The sequence below is a fragment of the Otolemur garnettii genome, unplaced genomic scaffold, assembly GCF_000181295.1.
Source record: "Otolemur garnettii isolate 467f Iridium unplaced genomic scaffold, OtoGar3 scaffold00144, whole genome shotgun sequence".
Classification (NCBI taxonomy): Eukaryota; Metazoa; Chordata; class Mammalia; order Primates; family Galagidae; genus Otolemur; species Otolemur garnettii.
Window position 1 is genome coordinate 4,608,316 of NW_003852539.1, and position 4,283 is coordinate 4,612,598.

At 46.3% G+C, this 4,283-nt stretch overlaps 1 long non-coding RNA gene across 1 annotated transcript; it reads right to left on the minus strand.

Annotated features, from left to right (window-relative positions):
• Positions 1-488: 488 nt before the first annotated feature.
• LOC111728207 lies at positions 489-1,739 on the minus strand. Its single transcript, XR_002775578.1, has 3 exons — positions 1,117-1,739; positions 710-772; positions 489-585 (listed from the first exon to the last, which is right to left on the minus strand). It is a non-coding gene; the product is annotated as an uncharacterized LOC111728207 (long non-coding RNA).
• Positions 1,740-4,283: the final 2,544 nt, after the last annotated feature.

Genomic DNA, 4,283 nt, shown 5'->3' on the forward strand with positions numbered 1-4,283 from the left:
TCTCTTTCTAGCTGGGGCTGCAGGGAAGCTAGGGCTGCCCGAGAACAACCATTGTGCCCCCCTGCAATTAAACAAGAATGCTCCGACTTGACAGTTCCACTGTGAAAGTTTTCAAATAGTGTTTGGAATGTTTACATAATTGTTCAAAAGAGGCTTTTTCAATGTACCTGTTTACACTCTTTCCTTTTGGAAATTCTTTCAGCAATCAGGCCGTGGAGGGCTCTCAGCCTGCACTTGCCGCCCCTTGATTGCTGAGGGAGGAGAGAAAGGCCCGTCGGTGCATCGCTGGGATAACATTCCCTAACAAACTCCCTCTAATGAGGGGGCCCCTGCTTTTGCGGCAGTGGCGGCGGGGTGGAGGGGGGCGCTGAGAGCTGAGGCGAAGGCCTGAGGGGCGCACTGGAGGCCTCGGTTTTGTTGTGGCGCTCCTGGGTAGAGGGAGCCCAGACCCCGCGTCTTTGTGTGCAAATTTCCCACGGGGCCAAGCAACTTTCTACAATGTAATTAAGTGGCTTTAGAGCCCGGAGTTGGCCTAACAAGCTTCTGTTCATGAATGAAAGATTTGTCCCCAGCAGCGGGGACAGGCTGGAAACAAAGTGGGCAGCAGATACGGCTGGCTCCGGCCGCTCTCGCTGCGCCCACCCGCCCGCGGCGCGCTGGGGAAGGCGGCTGCGGGGGCTGGCGACAGTCCTTCTGGGACGCGTCTCACCTAGCTCCCAGCAAATATGCCATCCATATGCCCAGGATCACAACCGAATCAGCTCCATCAGGCCTGGCAAAGAGGCATTTACATTGCTGATATCGCACTGGGGCGCGATGACAGAGCTGGCAAGGATCAGCTCTGTAGGCTCCACAGAGACAAACCTGGGGTGGAGGGAGGGACAGGTTCGGAAAGAGCGGAAGTGGGAAGCCCTGCGAACCCGCTGCTAAGAGACACAAGGAGAGATTCTCTCTCCGTAGAGAGACATCAGCAGAAACTTGGGGGGAAAGGCACCAGGATGGAAGCGCTGGGGCAGGTGGACCCCCAGGGCCCCCTTCTCATCCATTATTTCTGAAAAGGGGCCAGCTGGAGTTTCCACAAAGGCTGCTTTGCTCAAGAGAAGCATCCCCCCTTACCTTTGAACAAGACAGGTTTTCTAGAAAGACAAAAAATTAGAGAGCAGCCTGGTTGGAAGAAGGGAGGGCGGACTGCAGCTGTGAAATTATTCCTCAGCCGTGGCGGTGGAGAGTCCCTGCCCCTGGTGATCTGTCCAGTAGACTGGGGATCGGTGGTCTTTGTAGCCTCTTTCCAGTGGAGGGCTCAATTAATGTTTTCCTCTGACTGTATTTTTAGAAAAAATTATGATGACAGTTGTTAGGTCTCAGGCAGGCAGGCAGGCAGCACATTCCATTACAAAGTTAGCATGAAATCAATATGTAAATAACCCTTTCTAACTGGCAGCTATTTTTGAAGGCAGCACGCACCTGATGTTGCAGGTTCGTTCTAGCTCACTTTAAATACCTCTCTGTCCTCTGAGGCTGTGGATGTGCTCACGTTCAGAAGCGCCTTCCCTCCTTCCCACTTGATTTTTGCATCATCCTGGATAGCGGTAATGCCACCACTAGCTTTGTCCTCCAACCTCCTCCATCATTTAAAAATCAGATTGACAAGACCTGCTCCAGGCTTAGTTAGTGTCCCTTCGGCATGGTCATTTTTCAAAAGCACGGGTTGTTCCAGAAAGGGTAAGGGTGGCAGAAGCCTTGACCGTCAGCGGGAGGAATGAAAGGAGAGAGAAAGCCCGAGAGGCTGAGATCAGGGTTGAATCAGAAATTCAGACAGTCACTGCCAAAATGCATAGAAGTCATTGCCAGGACAGAAAAGGTCAGAGGCTACCAGCCGTGAGAAGAGCCAGGTTACAACGGGGACTGGGGCTCAATAGGAGAAACCACGTCTCAGGCTATCCTGAGTGAGTGGGGGTCTAAGACCAAAGGCCTTTGAATAATCCCTCCACAGTAGTGACAGTTTTCACTGTTGCTTAATTTTAAACTAGCTGTGCTATGTGCATCTGCATTAAGACAGAAATACTTCTAGAATGTTCTATGTCGGCATAAATAGTGCCAGAAGGCCTAGCGTGGTTTGCGTGTGTGTGTATTTATTTTCTGAATTTAAGGAGGATAAAGTCCAAGATAGGGCCTGATAATAAAGATTCCTACAGTTACTATCTAAGAGTTTGTATGTGCTTAAATAGTTCTGGAGTCATTTTTTTTTTTTTAATAATTGAGCTGAAATTTTGTTTTCTGTAACTCATATCTTATGGATTTACACCAGCAGCAAGGCTTCCTTTTCACAGAGCAGACCTCAAGACAGGTAAGTCTCACTCAGAGACGTCTCTCCTCCAAACTGAATACTTTCCCTTCTTTACTGATCAGAGTCCCCTTCCCCAAGTAGACCCCCTGGGTCCCTTTGTTGCCTCTGTATTCTTGCCTTTTAGTGAGGTTCTGAAAGGAACCAGGGTCACATGGTACACTTGGGACTTTTTAATGTGGTCTAACTACAAAAGGACTGTCTCCCTGCAAGAGAATATGCATTTGGGGGTGAGGTTTTAACTTTTAACTTTAACTTTGGGGGGTGTGGTTTTTATTGTGTAAGGATGGTCGAGTGAGCTAGAAATTGGACTTGTTCTCAAAGAAGGCAGAGAGCTACGATCACTAGGGATGGGAGATAATACAAGAAAGTTATATTTCAGCTTAAAGAAGGCATGAAGAAGAATTTTCTAAGAAGAAGTGACATGCCTTGAGAGGCAGTGAACATCCTACAACCTGGAGGTGTTTCAGAAAGGGTAGAAGATTGTAGCGCAGCCGCCCACTGAGCAGAGGGCCCCACCAGCTGGCAGCTCAGGTGCCTCCTGACTCTGGATCCTGCTCATTCATTCACTTGCACATTGACCTTTGCAGACTAGATGTAAAGTGCCTCTCTAAGCTTGGAGGGGATCCGCACCTGATAAAGATAATGGGAAAAGAAACTAATTTTCTTTTTTTTAGACTGGGGTAAAATACACAAAACAAAATTTATCATCCTAACCTTTTAAAGTACAGGGCTCAGTGTTTACATGGTTGTAAAATCTTCACCACCATCTATCCACAGAACTCTTTCATCTTGCAAAACTGAAACTCTGTAGCCATTGAACCACTTCTCATTTCCTCCTGCTCCCAGACTCTGGCATCACCATTCTACTTTCTATCTCTGTAAATTAAGCTACTCTAGGTGCCTCGCGTAAGGGAAATCATGTAGTATTTGTCCTTTCACGACTGCCTTATTTCCCTTGGTATAATGTCCTCACAGTTCCTCTATCTTGTAGCATCTGTCAGAATTTCCTTCCTTCTTCAGACTAAATAATGTTCTATTGTGCACATTATATACCACATTTTGTTTATCCATTCTTCTGTGGATAGACACAGGACTTTCACCTGTTAGTAGGAATAATGCAGCTCTGAATTTGGATGTACAATTATCTCTGCAAGATCTTGCTTTCAATTCTTTTGGGTAGATACTCAGAAGCTAGATCATATGACAATGCCATGTTTAATTTTTTGAGAAACCACTATCTTGCTTCTTTTTTTTTTTTTTAGACAGAGCCTCAAGCTATCCCCCTGGGTAGAGTGCTATGGCATCACAGCTCACAGCAACCTCTATCTCCTGCCTCAGCCTCCCAAGTAGCTGGGACCACAGGCGCCTGCCACAATGCCCGACCATTTTTTGGTTGCAGCCATCATTGTTGTTTGGTGGGCCCAGGCTGGAGATTCGAACCTGCCACCTTAGGTGTATGTGGCTGGCGCCTTAGCCGCTTGAGCCACAGGCACCGAGCCCACTATCTTGCTTCTTAAAGCAGCTGCATCATTTTACATTCCCACCATCAATGCATCATTTCTTTGCATCACCACAAACACTTGTTGTTTTCTGGGTTTTGTACTAGCTATTCTGATGGGTACGAGGTGGTATCTCCCTGTGGGGTTTGGTCTGCATTTCCCTGAGGATGAGTGATGTTGAATATCCTATCATGTGCTTGTTGGCTATTTATTTATTTTCTTTAGAGAAATATTTACTTAAGTCTTTTGCCCACATTTTAATCAGGTTCGTTTTGTTGTTGTTGTTGAGTAATAAAAGTTCTGTATGTATTCTGGATATTAACCTCCTATCACATGTATAATTTGCAAACATCTTTTTCCTATTCTGTGGATTGCCTCTTCACTTTGTTGCTTGTGTCTTTTCATAAACAGAAGTTTTATATATATATATATATATA